General features: G+C 39.6%; 1 long non-coding RNA gene across 3 annotated transcripts in view; it reads right to left on the bottom strand.

Annotated features, from left to right (window-relative positions):
* The window catches only part of LOC144930159 (uncharacterized), a 154,274-nt gene that overhangs the window by 9,916 nt on the left and 117,975 nt on the right, over positions 1-26,383 (bottom strand). The window contains exons 3-4 of one of the 3 annotated variants that reach the window (XR_013635264.1): positions 25,570-25,664; positions 11,680-11,784 (exon numbers count right to left, since the gene is read on the bottom strand). This is a non-coding gene — a long non-coding RNA (uncharacterized LOC144930159). Of the gene's footprint in view, positions 1-11,679; positions 11,785-13,152; positions 13,234-25,569; positions 25,665-26,383 lie in introns of those variants that run through there. The other 2 variants (XR_013635266.1, XR_013635263.1) reach the window with 2 other exon arrangements.

Raw genomic sequence — 26,383 nt, 5'->3', positions numbered from 1 at the left:
TCCTGGCAACAAAGCCCGTTGCCAACTGTACCCACATATCTATTCAGGGGACACCATCACAGGGCCTAATAACATCAGCCACACTATCAGAGGCTCGTTCACCTGCACATCCACCAATGTGATATATGCCATCATGTGCCAGCAATGCCCCTCTGCCATTTACATTGGTCAAACTGGACAGTCTCTACGTAAAAGAATAAATGGACACAAATCAGACGTCAAGAATTACAACATTCATAAACCAGTCGGAGAACACTTCTGTCAAGGTTCCTCCCCCACTCTGAACTCTACGGTACAGATGTGGGAACCTGCATGAAAAAAACCTCCTAAGCTTATCTTTACCAGCTTAGGTCAAAACTTCCCCAAGGTACAAAATATTCCCCCCGTTGTCCTTGGACTGGCCGCTACCACCACCAAACTAATACTGGTTACTGGGGAAGAGCTGTTTGGACGCGTCTTTCCCCCCAAAATACTTCCCAAAACCCTGCACCCCACTTCCTGGACAAGGTTTGGTAAAAAGCCTCACCAATTTGCCTAGGTGACTACAGACCCAGACCCTTGGATCTTAAGAACAATGAACAATCCTCCCAACACTTGCACCCCCCCCTTTCCTGGGAAATGTTGGATAAAAAGCCTCACCAATTTGCATAGGTGACCACAGACCCAAACCCTTGGATCTGAGAACAATGAAAAAGCATTCAGTTTTTTTACAAGAAGACTTTTAATAAAAAATAGAAGTAAATAGAAATAAAGAAATCCCCCCTGTAAAATCAGGATGGTAGATACCTTACGGGGTAATTAGATTCAAAAACATAGAGAACCCCTCTAGGCAAAACCTTAAGTTACAAAAAAGATACACAGACAGAAATAGTTATTCTATTCAGCACAATTCTTTCTCAGCCATTTAAAGAAATCATAATCTAACACATACCAAGCTAGATTACTTACTAAAAGTTCTAAGGTTCCATTCCTGGTCTATCCCTGGCAGAAACCAGCATACAGACAGACCCAGACCCAGACCCAGACCCTTTGTTTCTCTCCCTCCTCCCAGCTTTTGAAATTATCTTGTCTCCTCATTGGTCATTTTGGTCAGGTGCCAGCGAGGTTACCTTTAGCTTCTTAACCCTTTACAGGTGAGAGGAGCTTTCCCCTGGCCAGGAGGGATTTCAAAGGGGTTTACCCTTCCCTTTATATTTATGACAACTTCAATCTCCCTGGTCACGCAATCACAGACATGAAGGTCGCTATCTTACAACAAAAAAACTTCAAATCCAGACTCCAGCGAGAAACTGCTGAATTGGAATTCATTTGCAAATTGGATACTATTAATTTAGGCTTAAATAGAGACTGGGAGTGGCTAAGTCATTATGCAAGGTAGCCTATTTCCCCCTGTTTTTTCCTACCCCCCCCCCCCGACGTTCTGGTTAAACTTGGATTTAAACTTAGAGAGTGGTCAGTTTGGATGAGCTATTGCCAGCAGGAGAGTGAGTTTGTGTGTGTGTGTGTGTGTGTGTGTGTGTGTTTCCCGGGGGGGGGGGTGAGAAAGCCTGGATTTGTGCTGGAATTGGCCCACCTTGATTATCATGCACATTGCAGGGAGAGTGGTCACTTTGGATAAGCTATTACCAGCAGGAGAGTGAGTTTGTGTGTGTGGTTTTTGGAGGGGGGTGAGGGAGTGAGAGAACCTGGATTTGTGCAGGAAATGGCCCACCTTGATTATCACACACATTGTGAAGAGAGTGGTCACTTTGGATGGGCTATTACCAGCAGGAGAGTGAGTTTGTTGGGGGCGGGGAGGGTGAGAAAACCTGGATTTGTGCTGGAAATGGCCCAACTTGATGATCACTTTAGATAAGCTATTACCAGCAGGACAGTGGGGTGGGAGGAGGTATTGTTTCATATTCTCTGTGTATATATAAAGTCTGCTGCAGTTTCCACGGTATGCATCCGATGAAGTGAGCTGTAGCTCACGAAAGCTTATGCTCAAATAAATTGGTTAGTCTCTAAGGTGCCACAAGTACTCCTTTTCTTTTTGCGAAGACAGACTAACACGGCTGTTACTCTGAAACCTTTGCAGAATTGTTTCAGTTGAAAAAAAAATCCTAAAATATTTTCTTTTAAATAAAAAATAAATAATTCCTTTAATTTTATTTTCAGAAAATCAAAAATGTTTACAAACAGTCTAAATCAAAATGTTTAATTTGACACAAATATTTTTTTTTTCAAATTTACTTTTCAATTAGCCAGGTATTTTAGAAAAATCATTTTCAGTTTGACCAAACTAAATTTCCCCCTACTTTTTTGGAATTGCCAGCATACCAAAAAAAATCAATTATTGGTCCAGCTCTACATACCACATTTCTTCCAGAACAGCAATGGGACAGTCTTATTGCATCCTTCAATGGCTATGGCATTCTCCCGTACTTACTTAACCAGTTGATCTTCCCTGTCTCTACTTTTGACTCCTTCCATTTCAGCTAAGTGCTATTCTTTATATTTGCCTTTAAAGCCCCATGTGCCCCTATGATATTATATAAATAACAATAAGTAATATTTGTCTAACACTTTGGAAGTCAAGAACAAAGGAGCCAACAGAAGAGAAAACAATAGGTCACCGGCAGGGGTGAGACTGGAAGTAAGTGGTGACACCCTGTTCACACTGCATGAGCTAAAGTTTCTCAGTGTCACTTGAGTACCCAGCTTTCTAAGGTGTCTCTTCTCCTCCCTCTAGATACTATTTTCTAAAATATTCTTACCAGAGTTAATTTAGGTGCAGCTCCCTTGGGAGGAGCACTGTTGACAATACAAATGTAAGAATGTTGCAGAGGCTCTGGACATTTTTACCACCATATGCACTGACCTGTTTTAAGTGGGTTTAGAAGACAGCTGGGCTAGTGTTAGCAACAGGAGGGACATTTGTCAGAACAAAACCTCGTGTCTTCCCTTTCTATTCCCCTCACTCTCTTCCCCTCATCTGACTTTTCTCAGTTGTAAGGCTGTATCTGCACTGCAGGGTAGGGGTGTGAGTCCCGGCTCACATACGCTTGCTCACACGAGCTTGGTGAGAGCTAGTGCATGTATAAATAACAGTGCAGCCGCAGGAGCAGGGGCAGTGGGAGCAGCCGCACGGCTGAGTACAAACCCTCCTGACCCTCTTGGGCACGTACTCGGCATGGCTAAGCATTGCAGCCACGGACTGTGCTACCACCCCTACGCCACAATGCAAACTCGCGCCAGCGTAAACCTGTGCATGCGGAGCTGGGAATCGCTCCCCTAACTCGTAGTGTCGCTGTAGCCGAATATTCATCCTTTTTCCGCTTCAGGAAATCAATGGCCCATCTCCAGAGGGAGCTTCTACCATCACTTTACAGGTCCTTCTAGCCCTACTTTCTGGTTTGCCTATTGTCTGGGCAGAGACCAACATATTCAGCCTTAATTCTGTTCATCTGTCTGGGCTGGCTGGCTATTCCCTTCAAGTACTCCTCCCTTGTCCAGGATCCTTCTTCACTGGATGGACTTCTTTTTGGAGATGCCACTGACTCTGTTCAAGGTGTCCCCTGAAATGAATTCTCCCACCTTTCTCTGGCTGAAATTTAATGACTCCTGGCTCCTATCTGCCTGTAATCCTATTTTAATATGATCTGCAACATAAAATAAGAATTATTGACCAAAAAAGCTTGATCTGTCACATCAGGCAATGTTTGCTAAACTCTCCCATTCTCAGCAGCCTGCCTCTAGGGAAGCCCTATACCTTGTTTCTGCTTGGAGGGTGAGGATTCACTTGTAATTTCTTCAAGCAAGGCCTTTTTGCAGAAGCTTTGATTGCAGATTCAGGATTGGGCTCACAGTATTTCCATTAATTTGCCTGCTGCAAAAATCCTTCTTACAGAGTCTGTGCTGCTATTATGATCCTTTAAATCTCTTCCCGAATATGGAGTTTACAAGTTCCTAATAGCTTCTTCACAGTCTGTTGATGCATAATAGCTTTCTGAAGAATTAGTTATGCATGCTAAAAGCTGCCCCAAATACGAGTAACCTACACAGCAGCATCAGAATCTATGTACTACTGAAATTGGTTAGGGACTAGCTTGAATCAGTAGGCACAATCCTGGAATCTTTAAACAGCTGCCTATTTTTGATTACATTTCCATAGGCGCCTACTGTATCTATCTTCATTCAGCTGTGCAGTATACTCTAGGATGTCCAACTTACCTTTTCTTACTCAGCTGGTCATGACATTGGATTAAAAAGTCCCCATTGATTAAAAACACTGATAGCACCACTCAACATGGTGAACAGTGTATGTAGGGTGAATGTGGGAGGGTTGGGGGGAGGAGAAAGCAGGAGACATTCAACTTCTCTATGTCAGCATATGAGCAGGCTCTATTCTTTTATTTTCTCCAAGTAAGAAAACAAACCATAAATAACTACTCAGAATTACTCTCTTAGTGACAAATATTTCCACCTCAGTTCCTTACTGTCATATCCTTCACCAGCTTTCCCAAGAGACTGTGAAGTCAGAAAGAATCAATTTTACATTAACTGGTGTCTTATGGAATATTCTTTATCAGTTTACAGCCAAATCTGCTCAGAAAGTTATACTTGTCCTAAAACATCCATACCACGCACATCTTGTTCTATACTATTTTTATATAGATATAGATAGATATATCCTGTGCTTACATTAGCTGGTGCTTATTAAAGCAAGCAGATAGAAGGGGAAACGATCCCATCTTGTTAGCTGCTTCTACCATTCATTGTCACTAGAGATGAAAGGAGCCCTTCCTATGTATCCTTCTCCCTTTCAAAAAGTATGACTCCCCTCTGACCTACAATGCAGTTAACTATTGATGATCATCATCAAGCAAAAGCTATTTCACATTCTACCTGATCTGTTTCATGCTCTTTCAATTTTCATCTTTATGTGCCCTCAAGCCACCTGCAGCTAACTGTGTTTACATTTAGATGAGAGGCGACTGTGGTTGAGTGACAATCCTTAGACCAACACTCATTCTACCTGGCATTGATTAATGTTAAAATCAGAGCTAAAACTCTTCTCGTAAATTTGTCATCAATATGTATTCTTGAGTCAAATATACACAAAAATACTAATTTAATCACGTGTTTCTGAACACAAATATATTATATAAAAGTACAGGAAGATTGTTACTAGAGCTGACTTGTGTCTTGTCCTTAATTAGAGCAAGATTGTGGCTTTCTCTATGGACCGAAGCAGGGGAGTAAGGTGTGTGTGTGTGTGTGTGCGCACATGGAAGGGGGGTTGAGGTACTCTCTATCTCCCCTCTATGGGCTACTTACAATGAAGATTATAACATGAGGCAGGGCAGTAACTTTCAAGCAAATATTTCTCTTCCCACACAGGTGGGTGAAACCTTTACTTCATTCTTTCCCAAACACACTGGCCGGTATAGCTGAGCTGGCGTGAAGGAGAACGTGATATACACCAGATAAAGAGATGGTGCAGATTACTTCTCCCTGCTTCTTCTCTCTCCCCCACTCCACCCCCCCTACCCCCGCCCAAACCCTCCAGAGCAAAGGGAAAATCAAGTACTGAACTGTAACACTGAGTCATTATTCAGTCCATGATCAACTCCTGGGACAATACTGCTATATGCTGCCCTATACTGAGGGTAGTAGCAAAGCCACAATTTAGCCCTTTGACTGTCAGCTCTTGGAGGTTACGTCTAACCGCAATCCGTGTTTATACAGGGAGCAGCACAATGAGGCACCAATCCTAACTAGGAGCTTTGGGTGGGACCACAGTACAAATAAATCATAAAATGATAATATTAATTAATTTAAATTGCAATATGTACTATGAACCACCTGTTTGGAAATGGATAGAATGTACCTACCTCTGAACTAGAATATAAAGTCTCTCTCTCTCATTTTCTGATGTTACTTAAAGCTCTGCTCTTCTGTATAACTGGATGTGCAGTTTATTTCAGAATTTTAAATCCATACTTTATGGTTTTCATTGGAATCACAAGCTCCTGAAACTGGACGGGACAAATTACTTAGGTGGATATATTTGGCATTTTAAAATGAGGATACAAATATGCTAAACTACCTTATTGAAGTAAATGTTTTTAGAATGATCCAGGAGATATTTCACAATTGTACTGTTGCACTAAATGGTATCTTGTCACAAAAGTCAAATGATAGGCTATATACAATACTGTACCTCCCTCTTGCTAGCCATAATATGTGCTTTTTCAAGATCCTCAAACAGGAACATGTCTTTTCTGAATAATAATTGTGAATAATCATTCATTTATATTATGCCTCCATTTTAGACTTGTTGGAATGTTTATTCTTCTCTCAAATTCATGAGGCATATGGATTTTCCCAGTGACATACTTTAACATTTCCAAGCTTCCAAGGTTTCTAGTCCCAAGATTTCTACTAGGAACATGTATATATTATATGTCTCGAGGGGCACAAAGTGCCTTATTCTCATTTACACCAACCTGGCAGTGTAAAGAGACCATAATGTGGATATGTAAATGAGAAGCAGGCTCAAATTGCATACCTTATCAAAAGACAATACAAACTTGGTATAATTGTTTAAGGCTGAATTTGGTCCAATGACTTTTGACTTATCCCTTTAAATGTATGGCTTAGTAGAAGCCTAATTAAGATAGTAAATTCTCTATAATGCATGGCAAAAATATTTACAGATTTTCAAGAACTATTTTGCCTTCTAAATCTAGAAACCTCTTGGCCACATTATTCTGTAGCAAACCCTGTAAGAGATTAAACCAGACTGAAAACTCAATCCAATTCTCAGTGAAGTTAGTTGAGAGACTCCCATTGACTTCAATAGGCTTTGGATCAGTGTAGTTCACTTCATGTCTGTTTAAGAGGTGAGGTCATCAATTCTCAGATGAGATTCTAAAAATCTCTCCCTTTTAGAAGAAACTGCTTAAGATGATCTTACAAATTATGTCAAGTGCAATAATGAGGGCTGGCTCTGCTTCAAAAGACACACTTCTTTCTTCCCAGGTTTTCAGTAGCTTTTGCCAAACAATCTATCCCACATGAATGGAGGCAAAGTTCTCTAAGGAGCTTCTCTGCTCGTCTCCTGGAGATTTCTTAGTGCCAGCACGGTCAGTAGTTAATTGACAATGGAGGGAAAGAGAGTTAGTTTATGTATCTAGTTGGTCTCCTTAGAAACATTTTGGGAAACACAGTTTCCATTCAGGCTCCTACCTACATTTCAGCCTAAGAATTATGGGAATCCAGCATGGGGGTGGGAGAGAAAGAAGTATTCAAGTATTTGTGAACTGTCTAGCAATCATTTTAATCCCTATGCTTTCATTCCCCAACAAATTGTCTCTTCCTTCCCCATCCTTACTGAATATTAAGCCCCTTGCACCTTGACCTGACTTATTCTGCTTTGAGCAACAGCTTCACAACACATTCTAGCATGCCTGTGAACAAAGAAAAGCCTCTCCCTTCTGTGGCTGAAGCCTGAATTTATTAGTTAGGATTAATTAGCTAGTGTTTGCACAGAATTTAGCACATATGAACAGCCATGTCCTTAAGTGCTAAATATTATATAATTATTTATTAAGAGTGTCCCTGAATACTCTTAGAAAAGGTACATAGTCTGTCTTACTGTACCCCTAGAGGGAACACTATTTCACTGCAACAATAAAGTTTTCACCCTTCCGCCCAGAACCTGACGGGTCCTAACAATGCAGCACAGGGGAGGTAGGGCAGGCTATTTGCACCTTGTCCCACCCATCCACACGAAAGAGCGGTAAAATAGCAGTGCCTGCTGTTGAGGGAGTGCAAGGGCTGCTCCTTCTTAATGTCTCAGGGGTGCAGATCACCCTAAAGGGAAAGGAAATGCAATGGAGCTGTGTCTCAACCCGACTTCCACTGGCCCACAGAGTTGGCTGGGTGTGAACAGGGGAACAGACGATATCATTCTCACTGCCTCCCTTATGCTTATGCATAACTGTGCAAGTATTATACTTTGATATATGGTATGGATTGAATTAGTGTAATTAATTTATTCCCTGTAATTACAAAGGATCTGGTATCTGAGAACTATGGGAGTATAGCTTTGCCAGCTCCAGATACACTACATTGATTCTGAATTTGATTTTATTTATGATAAAGTTACAGCACTAATTTACTCCCTTTGAGAGGCAAAGATAATCTTAATCAGCAGCTGGTTATCAAATTAAGGAAGTTTCTCCTCCTTTGTAGTCAGGAAACATAGTGCTATACTGGTACTCTTTCCTTGATAGCCTTTCAGTATATCTTATCCAAAGATGTGGCCTTGTCCTCATACTGTCTGTCTGCCAAATACATGTCTGATGGAACTTGGAACACAGGGAACAGATCCTGATCTCATTTATACTTGTGTACGACTGGAGTAACTGTACTGACTTCACTGGGGTTACTTTACATACATACCAAAGATCAATTCTGAAATCAAAATCTGGCTATGTAGTCAAGCAGCCACTCTGGTCAACCTTGCTTTAGGGTTCAAACAAGGTTGTCAGGGTGATGGTGTGTGTGTGTGTGTGTGTGTGTGTGTTATGGATTCTGTATCTGAAGACCAAACATTTAAAATCTGCTTGATGACATTCTCACTGTTGAGCATTCTGAAATACCAGCATTTCTTCCCTCCCTCATCACCCTCACCCCCATAATCAGTAAGAGTTTGCATGATTTTTGGTATACAAAAAAAAAAAAAAATCAAGGCAGAAGAGTTATAATACATGAAATGCATGTATTTAACATTTGCATTAGCAATCAATAACAGTGGTGTGCCATGACATTTTTAATCAGGCATGCAATTCTCTGATATTTATGCCTCATTGGTGTCATTTATGTTCACACTGTTTTCCACCAGCTAGATAAGTAGAAAGAAGTGGTGAAAAGATTACTTAAAATATCACAGATTGTATTTGTCAAGAAATTCTACCTATATATCTAAAACTCTGAGATCTGCAGTAGTTGTGATGAAAACAGAGGTGCAAAGGAATACTGTGGGACCCTTTGCAAAGTAAATATTGCACTCAATACACAGATGTTCATCCAAATGTTAACTGTTTGGAAAGAAGTGCTACTTCGAAGCATACGGAGGTGGCTCAGATCATAATTCAATTACTTCTAAAATTCTTTGCAACTTTAACTAATGTAATGAAAAGTTTAGGAAGCCTAGAAGTATATGAATTGGAATTTGAATGTTAAATCCAAAATGTTTAACCTCTAGTCACAATGGCCTTGTCTACACTGGCAGTGTAGTGTAAGATATGCCACAGTGAAAAGCAGGGTGCATCCATACTGCAGAGGGTAGCTACACGAGGCAGTGAAAGGCTGTGGTGGGGGGAGGCAGAAGGGAAAGTCTCCAGCAACACCTTGCTGCTGGAGACTTTCTATGGTGCTTTCCCTCTGCCAGAGCCTTTTCCCACAGCTGGGAAAGATCCTGGCAGCTTCCTACCATTGGAGCCATTTCCTGTAGTGGGGAAAGGCTCTGGCATCTCCCTGTGGAGAGGAAAAGCTCTGGCAGTGGGACATAATAAGAACATAAGAATATAAGAATGGCCATACTGGGTCAGACCAAAGGTCCATCCACCCCAGTATCCTGTCTACTGACAGTGGCCAATGCCAAGTGCCCCAGAGGGAGTGAACCTAACAGGTAATGATCAAGTGATCTCTCTCCTGCCATCCATCTGCACCCTCTGACAAACATAGGCTAGGACACCATTCCTTGCCCATCCTGTCTAATAGCCATTAATGGACTTAACCTGCATGAATTTATCCAGTTCTCTTTTAAACCCTGTTATAGTTCTAGCCTTCACCATCTCCTCAGGCAGGGAGTTCCACAGATTGACTGTGCGCTGAGTGAAGAAGAACTTCCTTTTATTTATTTTAAACCTGCTACCCATTAATTTCATTTGGTGGCCCCTAGTTCTTACATTATGGGAACAAGTAAATAACTTTTCCTTATTCACTTTCTCCACACCTATCATGATTTTATATACCTCTATCATTTCCCCTCTTAGTCTCCTCTTTTCCAAGCTGAAAAGTCCTAGCCTCTTTAATCTCTCCTCATATGAGACCTGTTCCAAACCCCTGATCATTTTAGTTGCCCTTTTCTGAGCCTTTTCTAATGCCAGTATATCTTTTTTGAGATGAGGAGACCACATCTGTACGCAGATGGATCTAGACTGTTCTCAGTGGCTGGATCTAGACTGTTCTCAGTGGTAGCAGATGACAGAATGAGGAATAATGGTCTCAAGTTGCAGTGGGGGAGGTTTAGGTTGGATATTAGGAAAAACTTTTTCATTAGGAGGGTGATGAAACACTGGAATGCGTTACCTAGGGAAGTGGTGGAATCTCCTTCCTTAGAAGTTTTTAAGGTCAGGCTTGACAAAGCCCTGGCTGGGATGATTTAGTTGGGGATTGGTCCTGCTTTGAGCAGGGGTTTGGAGTAGATGACCTCCTGAGGTCCCTTCCAACCCTGATATTCTATGATTCGATGATTCTATGATACCATGGATTTATATAAGGGCAATAAGATATTCTCTCTCTTATTCTCTATCCCTTTTTAAATGATTCCTAACATCCTGTTTGCTTTTTTGACTGCTGCTGCACACTGCATGGACATCTTCAGAGAACTATCCATGATGACTCCAAGATCTTTCTCCTGATTAGTTGTAGCTAAATTAGCCCCCAACATATTGTATGTATAGTCGGGGTTATTTTTTCCAATGTGCATTACTTTACATTTATCCACATTAAATTTCATTTGCCATTTTGTTGCCCAATCACTTAGTTTGTGAGATCTTTTTGAAGGTCTTCACAGTCTGCTTTGGTCTTAACTATCTTGAACAGTTTAGTATCATCTGCAAACTTTGCCACCTTACTGTTTACCCCTTTCTCCAGATCATTTATGAATAAGTTGAATAGGATTGGTCGTAGGACTGACCCTTGGGGAACACCACATTCTGAAATTTTACCATTTATTCCTATCCTTTGTTCCCTGTCTTTTAACTAGTTCTCAGTCCATGAAAGGATCTTCCCTCTTATCCTATGGCAACTTAATTTACCTAATTTACATAAGAACCTTTGGTGAGGGACCTTTCTGGAAATCTAAGTACACTATGTCCACTGGATCCCCCTTGTCCACATGTTTGTTGACCCGCTCAAAGAACTCTAATAGATTAGTAAGACATGATCTCCCTTTACAGAAACCATGTTGACTTTTGTGCAACAATTTATGTTCTTCTATGTGTCTGACAAATTTTATTCTTTACTATTGTTTCAACTAATTTGCCTGGTACTGACATTAGACTTACTGGTCTGTAATTGCCAGGATCACCCACAACATGAACAGTTTCATATTTGGGTTCAGAATTATTTTATTTAAAAAAACCTGTATTTTTTAAAATAAAAACGGTCAACATCAATATATTATTTTAAAATGATCAAAATACAATATTTAAATTTTTCTAAACTGATTTTTTTACATTCATTTCATGAAAATTTTCAAGATTTTGAATTTTTTGTTATTTGAAATAGGAAAACATTTAAAATATTGATTTTTTCTCAAGATGGGAAAACCATTGTCCATTCAAATTTAACACTAAGTATTAATTCATTAATTATTATTATTATTACTATTATTATTAACTTCAGTGGGAGTTCTGGGCAGTTGATATTTCACAGCATCCAGCCTTCTTTTGGAAGTGATATATTTCTTCAGCTTCCATTTTCTCTCTTTATTTCTTCAGCAGTCTGGATAAATGGAAAATTGAGATTGATGGTATCACCCAATACTCCAAATCAGGTAGAAGCACTTTAGGTTTGGAAATACTGATTATCTGTATTGTGTAAGGCAGGTACATTTCTAGAAAACAATTTGGCATATCTCTACATCAAGTGCAAAGTTAATCATGTTGCATGTGGATAGTTGGCAATTGATTTGCTGAGAACACCTCTCAGGTTTTACTCCTCTGGAGTAAACAGTTATTTTATTTTATTTTATTTTGTGCTGTTCAGAATGTTTTACAGAACTCTGCCACATTCAGGATGTATGCTGAAGTTGTTTGTTGATTTTCTATTTGCTGTTATTTGAGACTAAAAGCATTTCTCATTATTTTATTTACCACTCAATTGAGATGGTAATTTGGCTTCATTGAACTTGTGATGGTCTTTAATGTTCCTTTGGCAGTGCTTTCACTGAGCATACTTGGTCACAAACCATCCTTACAATTGTTACTTTGATACAAGAGCATAAAAACAAGTCTCAGGGACTGAACAATTTCTTTTCTATATGACTGAATTAATAGCATATATTTTACATGTGTATTTTACATGTTAATTAAGTTCTGACATTGATAATACTTTATAACTCCTAATCACAAAAACAAAAAAAACAAAAAAACCACCACCCCACCACACCACCAACAAAGGATTATTAAGTAACTCTTGGGATTGCACTGTTTTTCCACGTTTATGTAAAATTTTATTTGTTCTTTCTCTGTTGGTTTCAGAAAGACAATTAGGTTATTGGGCCACAGAAGTCAAGCAATCTGTTTGGCTAATGAATATTTTAACCCATGCAGATCTCTCATTGCCAAATAAGTAAGAACTCATTAAAGGCAGACTGGCCAGAAAAAAAAAATCCATTTACTTTCCCAATAATCTCTCCCACTAACCAAGCAGAGAGGATCATTCAACAGCACACAAACAAAACTAAACTTTGTAAAAATTCTCTTTAGGATTCACTGAGTTTGTGCCAGCAGATCTCCCACTGTGATAGCCCAGGATGAGGCATCAAAGCTATAGGACCAAGAAACTGTAGGATATAGTGCTGGCCACTAGGGTTTCCCACCAGTACTGTACCATATCTAGAGTGAAATTCTAGCCTATTGGGAGTTCATCTTATATCTTAATAGATGGTGCAGTTTTCAACATCCTTTGTACTATTCTACAAACCAAAAGTTATAAAACAACATTAGAGAGAATCTGCATTCCAGGAAAAAAAAAATAAAAGAATGCAATATTCTGAATGCAATTTCCAAAAACAATAAGAAATAAATAAACAAGTCTTCAGCAGAGGAAGATATTTCCTGTTCATCCTTATCCCTCCTCTTGCTCATTTTAGCACTGAAAAATCTCATACTTGCACTTATTAGAACTGTTGTAGATGTGCCTCTGGCTTCCTTACTGTGGGAAACCCTCCTAAAGCAAAGAAAACACTGGATTCAGGCTTTTATAGCATGCAAGCTGAATATATTTTGTAAGTCATTCAAATCTCTGGGCCAAACCCTGCTCATTTTACCCACATAGGCAGTCCACACTAATGTGAATAGTCCCTTTGACTTCATGGTGGATTCTGACTACAACGGGACCACTAATAGGAACTAGGGTGTGTCAAACTTAATTCTCTAATAGTAGAACCATCAACTTTTTCTTACTTTCTCACGAGTTCCTTTATAGAAAAATCCTATCAAATTTAATTAGGATTCCTAAGGGCGTGATTCCTATGACACTAAGGCCTCTTTATGCCAGGCTGCACTGTAAATGAGAATCCAGTCTTATACCTATAGGGATCTATAGAAATTACTTTTAAAACCTACCATATGTAGTAGAGAAGGACATTATTTCTACAGTTTTTTGAGCATTTCTATGGAATTTTACAGCAGAAGAGAGAGAGAGAGAGAGAAATGCCCCAAACCTTATTTTCTGTTAAGTTCTTTAGGACTTTTCCACAAGGTTTGTCTCAAAAGCATTATCAGTGCCTTGGAGTTAGAAAATAATTTAAAGGGAAAAAATGTAACATGATAAACACTATTTTTGTTATAGGAGTTTGTTATTTCTTTATACTTCTATTGATTTAATGACTGAACATTCTGCAATTACCAGTGTTCTAGTATAGATATTTTTTGCACAGACATTAGGAGAGTTGCGTTGCTGGGTTTTAATTATTTTTATAAGGCTAAAAATAAAATTAAAAAGACAATTTAGGGACTTATCAAAACTAACTTTATTATTAATTATTATTATTATAAATAATAATAATAATTCTTTTGGCATACATAAAAACAAACTATTCTATAGCATGGTAAAAGCTCTGTACATGATGGCTCTGTGTTAAAACTCTAGCCCTGTAATAGCTTTGAAGCAGAAGAGGTTTGGCAGTACTTCAAAGCTGAGAGGGACTGGCACAGCTAAAAAGATCTCTCTCCTCCTTTCAAAATACAGCAATAGGGCAGGAGAGTCTTTCTAAATGAAGAAAGGATTAAAACAATTTTTGGCTAAAGAAAATAGAAAGACAAAGGAAGTTGGTACAAGCTACAATGCTTTTAAAACAGATAATAAACAAGGACAGGAATGTGTCTGAAGCAATTTTTGAAAAGAGAATGGTTCACTGAATTAGCTTTCTCAGAGTTTAAAATTGGGAATTACACTAATACCAGTTAGAAACTGGGGTAATGTCTCATTAAACAGTGTTAGAGGAAGATGGTAACTGGTACATACAATAATCTTTCCCTTTGACTTTCTAAAACTGAAAAAGGATGGTCCAGGAGCTTTTCCTTCACTAACAAAAACCCACTGAACAAAACAAATGATGCCTCTTCTACTGACTATTCATCCTGATGGGGACATTCAAATTAGTCTTTAATGATGTGAAGAAAAGCAGTGATTAAATGTGGGGAAGGGGGAAGAATCCCTTCCAGATGTACAGCCTGAAATGAGATCAACAGCTCCAAACAGATCTGCACATAAAAGCAAGAGAGCATGTTGCCACTCAATAGGCCTTTGTTTCTCTGCTATTTCAGCCAACAGTTTGAAAAGAGCACTTAGTCACAGAGTAATGTCCTCTGCCAACATACTCAATGACATGTGCAAAAACATCCTATTTCCACATAGATATTGTCTGGATCAGGAGGTCGATATTAGTTCTGGGTTTGATATATAGAAAAACCTTCAAAGAAACTCACAGGAACACAACATGTGTTCTAGGGCCAAAATCCTGGTCCCAATCAAGTCAACAGAACTTTTGCAATTGATTTCAATGGGATTAACATTTGGCTTTAGCCCTGATTTAATCTTGGCAATTTCTCTTTGAAGGGCTTAACTGTAGCCTACAGGTGTCCCCAAGTCTTGAGTTCTGCTTTCAGTTTCAAGTTTCCCACCTCTGTTTTGTATCAAAAGTAGGCAGAAGAGCAAATTTTGCATGATTTAGTACAAAACCCATCATGAATCTGTCCAAGTCTGCTCCAAGTTGGTCTCAGTTTGGACAGAACATTTTGTGTACCTTAGCAAACCCTTATAAGAACTTAGTTTGAATTTCATATTCATAATGGCAAACAAGCTTGGACCTAATGCAGTGGGAAAGAGAGAGCCAGTGTTAGGATTCAGAGAGAGAAAAAATGGATATCGCCAAACACAAGGAAGATAATATTAATAACTACATTTTGAATGGTTTGAACTCAGAGGGTTCGGATGTATGTGTCATGGAGGCTAGGGAGGAGTAATTCACAGTTATCAATAAAGGTAATGATGAAATCCTGGTCAAGGGCTTTAGTTGAGTTAGAAATACTGTGCAAGAAGAAGGGATGAGGCATGGACTCAGAGGGCTGGATTCTCAGTTGGTGTCAGTTTACATGTCAATTTACACCCACTGGGGATTAAGCCCAAAGTATATAAACAATAATTAATAACAATTAAAACGTCCAAAGAACTACTTACTATGTCTCACACACATAAAGCTTAAATCAAAAATGGATGAAGTTCAGAGCAGAACGGAGAACATGACTCATTACCGCCACATTTCTGCTTCTCCCACCTCACTGTCTTCACAAATGTGTGAAGAGTAATAGTACATCCCCACATTAATAATACAGAAGAGATTCTGTCCTCAGATCATTCTCTATAGCTCCCACTTACTGCGTCCAAAACCCTCAGTTCAAAGCATTTACCAAACTCACGTCAGAAACTCAGAAAACTCACATCAGCAGTGTCCACCAATATACATGAAATCCATCATTTGGGGTTTCTTCCCAACACAGGAAAGATCAGTCCTCTGTTTGTACACTGATATAAGGCATTCTAAATTTCAATTTCATTTAATTTCAAGTTTCTGACAGAAACAAAAAATACCAACTGTACAGCCAAACATTTCTAAGAAGGTAAATAGTAAAGGAAATAATTAACAAATCACCACTGAATTCATGTCAATTCAGGTCAGTGGAGGAGGGTTGAAAACAAACGTACCATGTGTGGTCACTATCCACATTCTAGCTGCTGTAGCCCCCCATGGGGGGGAAACACATTGAAAAACTACTCAGAGGTCGCAGATATTGCAGTTGTAATCAACTGCTATGTTCATAACAATACCACAATTAGTAATAAAAAGAAAAGGAGTACTTGTGGCACCTTAGAGACTAACAAATTTATTTGAGCATAAGCTTTCGTGAGCTACAGCTCACTTCATCGGATGTATTCAGTGGAAAATACAGTGGGGACATTTTTATACACAGAGAACATGAAACAATAGGTGTTACCATACACACTGCAAGGAGAGTGATCACTTAAGGTGAGATATTAGCAGCAGGAGAGCGGGGGCCGGGGGGCGGAGGAGGGGCCCTTTGTAGGGATAATCAAGGTGGGCCATTTCCAGCAGTTGACAAGAACGTCTGAGGAACGGGGGGGGAGGGGTTAGAATAAACATGGGGAAATAGTTTTACTTTGTGTAATGACCCATCTACTCCCAGTCTCTATTCAAGCCAAAGTTAATTGTATCCAGTTTGCAAATTAATTCCAATTCAGCAGTCTCTCATTGGAGTCTGTTTTTGAAGGGTTTTTTTTTTGAAGAATTGCAACTTTTAGTCTGTAATCGAGTGACCAAAGAGATTGAAGTGTTCTCTGGTTGGTTTTTGAATGTTATAATTCTTGACGTCTGATTTGTGTCCATTTATTCTTTTACGTAGAGACTGTCCAGTTTGACCAATGTACATGGTGGAGGAGCATTGCTGTCACATGATGGCATATGTCACATTGGTAGATGTGCAGGTGAACAAGCCTCTTATAGTGTGGCTGATGTGAATAGGCCCTATGATGGTGTTCCCTGAATAGATATGAGGACACAGTTGGCAATGGGCTTTGTTGCAAGGATAGGTTCCTGGGTTAGTGGTTCTGTTGTGTGGTATGTGGTTGCTAGTGAGTATTTGTTTCAGGTTGGTGGGCTGTCTGTAAGCAAGGACTGGCCTGTCTCCCAAGATCTGTGAGAGTGATGGGTCATCCTTCAGGATAGGTTGTAGATCCTTGATGATGCGTTGGAGAGGTTTTAGTTGGGGGCTGAAGGTGATGGCTAGTGGCGTTCTGTTATTTTCTTTGTTGGGCCTGTCCTGTAGTAGGTGACTTCTGGGTACTCTTCAGGCTCTGTCAATCTGTTTCTTCACTTTAGCAGGTGGATATTGTAGTTGTAAGAATGACTGATAGTTGTCAAGGTCCTCATCCCCCACCCACTCTCCTGCTGGTAATATCTCACTCTCGTTACAGTAGGTATGGTAACGTCCATTGTTTCATGTTCTCTATGTATATAAATCTCCCCACTGTATTTTCCACTGAATGCATCCGATGAAGTGAGCTGTAGCTCACAAAAGCTTATGCTCAAATAAATTTGTTAGTCTCTAAGGTGCCACAAGTACTCCTTTTCTTTTTGCGAATACAGACTAACACAGCTGCTACTCTGAAACCTGTCATTATACAATTACTAATAAAGTTTTAGCAATTGTCTCCAATTAGTACATGCGGGGGGTGCGGGAAGGGAAGGGCATTGCACACCTTGTTGCTTCTGTAGCTCATTGCACACACCAGGGGCTCCTTGCATCCCTCCACAAGGTCCATGTGTGCCATCTTCCTTATCCCCTTCTATTTCAGGGACTCCCCGCCCCACCTCCTCCCTCATGCCAGGGGCTCTGTGTATCCCTTCTCCCTCCCCCACGTCCACTATGTTAGGGCCTCTGCATACCCCATGCTCCTTCCCTGCAATGCCAAGATCTCTGTATGCCCCACATTCTCCCCTCCCACCAAACCTGGGTATCCCACTCACACACACCCATGCCAGGAGCTGTGTGTGCTCCCTTATTCATCCCTCTTTTTACCATGCCCCCATTCCCCACCATGGCAGAGGCTATATATGCCCTCCATTCCTTCCTCTGCCATATGCCTAGGGCTGTATGTGTCCCTATGTGTCCCTCCAGCCTCTGTCACATGCCTAGGGAATCTGTCCCCCCATCTCCCAAAGCATTGTCCCCTATTCTCCATGCCCTAGCACCATTCCATGGCTTGTATGCCCTCATTCTCCCCTTCCACCACTATCCCCCCCATAACTTCTTCCTCATGTTGTGCCCATACCAGGGCCCCTCATCTCTCCCACTCCATGTCAGGAGTTCTGTGTATGTCCCCCATTCTCCTCTCCTGCCACACACCAAGGGTCCTGTCTACCATGCCCCCCTCCCCTCTATCATTCTGATTTCTTTTTCTTTTAGGTATCAACATTTAAAACTCAGTTGGGACATGGACAGAGCTGAGATGGAGTTGTTGGTATCCTGGGACATAATAATGTCTGCCATCAACCAGTTCTTTGACGTAAAGACAATTACAGCAGTAGTTGAAGCTGCTGGGTTTGCTAACCAGACTTCGGTGGCTGTGTGTGCGTCCCCATTTCCCACTTCCAGTTTTCCAATTTTCACCAGAATCAATAGGGTTCTGCCCATTGTTGTCAAGAATATTTCCTGAAATTCTGGATGCTGTGTTCCAAATTTATCAGATTAGATCCAAATATAGAACTGCCATCAAATTGAGTCTGGGATCTTGCAAGCTCAGCCAATTAATCTTGAGTCAGTTTACTGATTGTCAGTAAAATTCCATAGTCCATCAATCATACTGTGTGTCTTGCATAGAGAAAAATGCTTAGATCAAAAACTTGATTAAAGCCAGTCAGTGATAAAGACCTTCAATGCAGCAACATTCAGACCCAGAAAGGTGACCCCCTTACAGACCAAATTTCCTCTTACCTCATCTTTCCTTTAATTTAGAAATGTGTTCATTAATTACAATGTGGATACAAATGGCCTGAGCTTGCACTGCTTACACTGGCCCTAATTCAGCAAAATCAATGGGACTCAGGTGCGTGCTTATGTTCTTTCCTGAATCAGTGCCCAAATGTGGGGAAATTTTGACTGATTAAGGAGTATAGGATCAGGTCCATGCTGTGAAATGTTTTATATAACCTTTCGGCATTTCTCTTATACCCTTTTTTTAAGCATCCTGTAAGTGTCCTTCACACTCAAGCCAATAACACATTTAATCCAATATATTACATATAGTTGATCATTAATCTTTAGTGATTAATCTTTAAATTTCAATCTACCAGGCAAATGGGGCATCATGACACCTGGTGAGTGTGGATGAAAACATTGCATAGTATTTCCACTGAAGTGGGAAGTTGGCAAGTAGCTGAAAGATTAGAAGATCTGGGGAGGTTTAAAATCTATTTCTAGATACCAAATAATTGCTAATATTGAGATTTCTTATGGAAACTGTCTAAACTATGGATGGGTAATTCTGCCAATAAAGATGGCATATTTCCTACTATGTTAGTGTCTGCAAATAATATCGCTAAATGTCTTTGAAAGTTGAACTTAATTGGAAGCACAAAGAACTTGAAAGTTCCTTTTTGCTTGTGTTAGAAAAAAAGAAAAAGAAAAATGGGCTGCAATATAGAAAACGTTTTAGATCTTGATAATGATTCCCTTTATAGGGATTGTCGTGCTTGTTTTTTTTTTATTTTTTGTGGGGGGGGGGGGGTTGTCTTCATCAACAGAGCATAGCCTCTCAACCTTCAAGAGCAGATGAACTAGAAGGACTAAAGAGCAGCTTTTTCCAGATAGACACAGAATTGTCTCTCTCTGCAGTAATTATGAGGATCCATAGGTTTTCTGTCATAGTGTGAATTGAAGCTTACTCAGGGAGTACTAACAATAGAGTGAATGCTATGATCCAGTCACTATTTGAAGCATCACATTTACTTTTTCAAATTATGAATTTCACTAATGTTCTTTTTACCCCCTATCTGCATCAAACAAACAACTTTACACATCTAAACCACTTTGTATAGCCTGTAAAGTTATTTCCTACAAGTTATTTTCTTTTTTGCACTTTATTTTTTTTAAAAATTCATAAACAAACAATGAATCACACAACAATACTGCAGATCACAAATATTCTGTGGACTAATTAGTATGTGATGGGCTTCACAGGACACTTCCACCATCCCCCTTGCCTGTTTCAAAAACCAAACCAAACCCTTATTTGTATTATGGATAAATGATGGCAGAGCTCCATAACTAAGGCCCCAATCTGCAAAGATTTATACATATTCACCTTTACCCACATAAGTACGGATATTGAAGACAAGTACATGTATAATTCTGTGAAGATGTAATGCCATTACATACCCAATATTACCTCTATCCCTTGTTTGAGAAGCACAATCTTAACCCTTCATGTTTCTTCAGTTTCTGTATAAGATATTTATATGGCCCTCAAAACTGTAGTATCTGAGCTCCTCACCATCTTTAAATGTATTTAATCTCACTACATGCCTATGAGGTAGGACAGTACTATTTTCCAGATGTGGAATTGAGGCACACAGTGTGAGCTCCACTAAGGTACTTAGGCACCTAATTCCCATTGAAATCAGTAGGAGTTAAGCACCTACATTCCTTTGTGAATTTCCCACAGAGAGACTAGGGGCCAGATTTTTAAAGGCAGTCAGATATCTGAAGGTGCCAATAGATGCCCAGTGGGATTTTCAAAAGCCTGGGTGGTGGGCACCTAGATTCTTAAGAAAAAATCCACTAGGTGTCTACCTGAATCTCTAGGCACAAAAATAGCCTTAAAAATCTGGTCCTTAGTAACTAACACAAGTTCAAGTAGGAAGTCTGTGGCAAAGCAGGAAATTGAATCTGGGCCTCTTGAGTCCTAGGCTAGTGCCCTAAACAGGACATTATCCATCCTCTCTAAATAGTCTTCTTCCTCCTCCTCCTCTTCTATAAAACTTACATACATGAGTGGTAATATGCACTCCCGGATCTCACTGAAGTCTGACTGTTCCTGTGATTAAAGTTAAGCATGTGCTTAAATGCTGTACTAGAGCAGGGCAAGTATTCTTAATATCTTGGGGCTTTTCTGTACTTCCAGTGCAGCTGTACCATTGGACCACTTAGTCAAGACGCTACCTAGGCCAACAGAAGAGCTTCTCCCATCAGTGTAGGTAATCCACCTCCCAGAGAGGTGGTAGCTACGTTGACAGGAGAAGCCCTCCCCATCAACATAGCACTGTATACACCGGGAATTAGGGCAGTGTAGCTCTCTTGCTTAAGGGTGTGGACGTAGTTATACAACATACGTTTGTAGTGTAGAACAAGCCTTGTGGGCCCAAACCCTCAGGTCATTGATAGGTGCCTGCAACTTTACATTCACCTTAATGCTGTGGGGTGCATGAAAAGTTTAATTCTATATAAGCTATGCATGACTGTGTACTACTTGGAGATGTGCAAATTGTCATATCTTGCTGAATTATAAATGATTTGTTTACTATTCCTCAATCTTGTTATGTTGTGTGGACTATTTAAAAAAAGGACCTAATATATAATGCCCTTCAGTAAAGGGAACAAAAGAACAAGAAACCAACTGGGTGATAAAGGTAGTGTTAGTGCTGTGGTTTTTGCAAGCTGCTTTTTATGCAGAATACCTGATCAAAGTAATTTCCATATGAAAGACAGCAGAATTCATACCTTTTTTGTGGTGATTGGAGGAGCTTTTGTATCTCTGCTTCAGACATATAAGGTCAGTGTTTAATGTTCTTGTATGGATCACTATTTAAACATTTGTGTGTGTACCACAACCTTTGTTTTAGTTCTCCAACCTAGAACTTGTTTTCTAGTCATTTCTCTACAGGAGCTGCATACTAATTGCAAATGTTACACTTACAAGAAAAATGGAGACTGTTCGATCCAAAATGTGGACTGTATTATCAACTGAATAAGATCAGATTAATAACTAATTATGCCCCATAGTGGGGTATGACTAAACTAAATCCACCCTCCTCCAAAGGCAGGATATAACGACCTAAAATTATTTTCCATTTTTAACTGGAAATGAGTCAATCTGGAGAGAAACTTATTTAGTTAATTTTCATAACCTCTAAATGTAAAGGACCCATTTTAACCACAAATATCCTTTATGTGATTCCATTCTCTGTGTGGAATTTCACACAGAAATGTCATGGACACTATCTTTACAATTTTGAGTTGTGAGTGTGAGATGACCAACACAGACAGCAACTTAAAGGGCCATATCACCTCTTCCAAGAGAAATCCATCAAAAAGTGCAAGTTCTTCTTTGTCCCAGTTGAGCAAGTTGGGGAATTGGTCTTCTGAATCTATAACTATTCCTAGATCCACATGGATCTCAGGACACCCGTAAAGCTTAAGCCCATCTGCAAGGAATCTGAACGTCTCTATGAAGTTCCTTGAGACACCTTCTCTCCCCCATGACAGCACTCCAGAGTCATACCCTCGTGCTATCCCCAACATCATCTTACCTTTCATAGAATCATAGAATATCAGGGTTGGAAGGGTCATCTAGTCCAACCTCTTGCTCAAAGCAGGACCAGTCCCCAATTTTTGCCCCAGATCCTGAAATGACCCCCTCAAGGATTGAACTCACAACCCTGGGTTTAGCAGGCCAATGCTCAAACCACTGAGCTATCCTTCCCACCTTTCTTCATTCTTCTTTTGGATGGGAGGGGCAACAAGCACCAAATATGGTGATTGGTCCAGTATTACTTGACATTTCACAATGGCAGTGAGATTGAAAAAGGATGCTATAAGAATGGTCATGTCCCCAGCCTAATCTTGCCTCTCCCCCAGATAACGCCACACACTCCCTCTGAGGCCATGGTAAACTGTGAAGGGGCTTCTTTTGGATTGACTGAAGTAAGCGAATACATTGCTGAGGCATTGTCTCCCCATTCCCCAATTCACGCTTTCTTCATTCTGCACCCTACACGATCCTAATCTGGTTCTCCCTGACGTGTGGTACCGAACCAGAAGAATGGTGATACCCAGACTTATTAGATATGTAGACAAATGACCACAGACACAAGTTTACCTTAATTTGTATTTTGGGGGAGGGTTGAATATAAGGAAAAGTAGGTTTGAGTTGCTTTTTCTGAATCTTCCTGTATTTCTCTCTCTACCCTCCACCTCAGGAGAAAAAAAATCCTGGCCCCACTGAAGTCACTAGGAGTTTTGCCATTGACTTTAATGGGCCAGAATTTCACCTCTGCATGTAAATTGGTCTTGTCTGCAAGTTAGGCAGTAACCCACAGCATGAATCTACAGTGTACCAGCTTTCCGCACACTAACTTACAGTGTAGACAAGCCTTACACTTGTTTTGCGGTGCAATGAATAGCAAATAAATGCAAGGTGCACTACTTTGCCACTTCCCTCTTTTTTCTGATGAGTTTTACAAGTGATGTATAACTTACTCCTCTTGTTATGTATCTTCTGAAGTTGGTTCAGAGCCTTTCAAGGGAACTGTGTTTTCTTCACACCAGCTGATTTTGTGCAATTTTGGCCATTCATCGCTTGTAACAAACTCAGTGATCTCTCCCCCAAAATCCCCAGTATGGAAAATGTACTGGTACACACATGCACACCATTTTTTTCTCCATGTCTTAAAAGTTAAATGTTAATGAGAGAAACTCTTTGGGACTGATTCTACATTCCCATTCACCCAATTTTTTTATTCACTTAAATATGGGCATTTGGAGGGAAAATAATGGAAGACTGAGATTTACGTATTTCTAGCAATCTAATCCTAGAAAATAAGTGTTATATTTTTAAACATGCAGCTACACTGACAGGACTGACATTTTCAAAAATATTTCCATCACCTTCTGTTTACTTGCTTTGAGATTGTATCAGAATTCTGCAATTGTATTCATACTGCAGTACCATCAACAAAGCAAATGAGAAAACATGAAGCCTGACAAACATTTTTATCACATCGAATTTTAAAGTGCATATCAAATGAAAAATATAAAACCAGATGTAAATTGAAAACTTGACTGAGTAACATCACACAAAACATGCCTTTATTTACATAAATGTATTTCTATATTTGATCATGTTCATGTGGAGCTGATATATTTTTTTTAAAGTAAATGGCTGTATTTCACTGGATTTCTCAGGAATATATTAGAACAAAAAAGAAAAGAGAGCATGTCAGAATATATGATAAGAAATGAGAAGTCAGGATTCATGTTCTTTTAGCAGCTATCACTCTATATCACCCAGTGGATGTAAACTGTTGAATTTGCATTGAACTGAATGGAACTACACTGGCTCAAATCAGAGAATGTAGGCCACTATAATCAGATGAATTGTAACATGTAAATGTTCAGATACAAATGTGTGAATCAGGTGTTACTTTTCTTTCAGATGAAACTCAGATGAGATTCATTAAAAACACTTTGATACAAAATTTGAATTAAGACGATCAGGGAGGTTCGGGGGTTGTTTGTTTTTATGGGTTCTGCTGTTGTACTTTATATAGAGCCTGTTTTAACATTTTAGGAGAATGTGAAAGCATCCACACAGTTAAAATATTTTTGTTGCTGATTTATTTTTATTTCTATTTCTCCCTATTAAACGCATATTACTATTTGTGAAATTAGGTTACCAGATGAAAATGTAATGAGCTAAGCAGGAAGCACCTATGTTTAAAAAGCTTTCAGATTCAGGATTTGAATAATGATATTTTGAAGAGAAGGACCTACACAATATATTAAGCAAACATTGTTTTTTTTCCTCTTAATGTACCTCATGTTTATAGCTATTAGACAAGCTAAACATCTGTTACATTCCAAGCAAATTCATGTTCCTTCCAATACCTACAAATACTAGAAGGAGTAACAAAGGTACATGACAGTGTATTGATTTATGAGATTGCGTGAAAGCACAAACACCACTTTGGTATCTTCCTTCATGTAACATAACCATTAAACTACCAGGTCTGATGTGTGGGACTCCTAGAATGATTGCAAATATTTAGTAATTACTGCTGATTTTAAAATCTTGAAGGCCTGTATATGTAATCACCTCACATATTTTCTTTGTCTACCCCACACAATTAAGTGTCTGATCTCACAACATGCTACATGCCGTTCTCTCCCACTGACTTTATGATTGACTTCAGAATGTGCGAGATCAGCCTTTCCTTTGGAATGGAGGGTGCTCAGCACCTTGCAGGGTCCTAAATTCTTGAAATCCGTTTTTGATGGGTAACTTAATGCTGATGATCAAAAAAGCTCCCTTGACTGTCTATGGTTTAGACAAGCAATGGTACATACTGAAAGGAACAGACGAGTGAAAGGGTCACTTTGTAGGACAACTCTCATTCTCCACCCCCGTGGTATAAGAATGAATACTTACACAGTCAATAAAGAGCAACTCATCAAGACCAAGCATCAGGTAGTGTTCCAAAGCTCACTCCAGCTGGCAGAAGTGAAAAATCTATTTTGAGACACCTGGGACATGAGGAAAGAACAAAATTGCTCTGAGCCACTGTGCTTGCTGATAAATGGCATACAAAGAGAAAAACATTATTCTCCTCCCCAACACTAGATGTAAAGGCAATCTATAGCACAGTATCTTTCCAAAAGATGTTTCTTACTATTTAAACCTCCTTCTGCCCATGAACAAACCCACTGTGTGGTGTACACACACCTTATAAGAGAGACAGATAGGAAACCAAATTCTGTTTTGCGCTGTGCACACAAGGCCCCCATTGTCTTCAGTAGGTTACATGCAAATTAAGGATAATCTAGTGATAGAAATGATGTCTAGTGGTTAGAGTGCTAGCCTGGGACTCTGGAAACTTTGATTCAATTTCCTGCTTCGCCACATGCTTCCTGTGTGACCTTAAGCAAATCACTCAGTCGTTTTGTGCCTCAACTGCACAGAGCTCAGACAGAGTCAGTAGGAAAAAAAAAAATCTATAAGCGACCTAAAATAGCTTTTCTGTAGTAAAAGCAGCAGTTTGAAAAGTCCAAAATCTTGGAAAGTTCCATTCCTGGAATAAAGTGTTGCATGTCCCTTTGGGAATTCTTCCTTTGCTAATTATATAACCTTCTGATATCTTGTAACAATGAAGAACAAGTAAACAGACCTTAAACCTTTAACTAATGCAGGTCTGAATCTAGCTGATCTTGGGCCTTGGGCAGTTGTAATTTGAGAAGAAATTCCA

The sequence above is a fragment of the Lepidochelys kempii genome, chromosome 2, assembly GCF_965140285.1.
Source record: "Lepidochelys kempii isolate rLepKem1 chromosome 2, rLepKem1.hap1, whole genome shotgun sequence".
NCBI lineage: Eukaryota > Metazoa > Chordata > Testudines > Cheloniidae > Lepidochelys > Lepidochelys kempii.
Note: the sequence above shows the minus strand (reverse complement) of the source record. Positions and strands in the feature narration are given on the sequence as shown.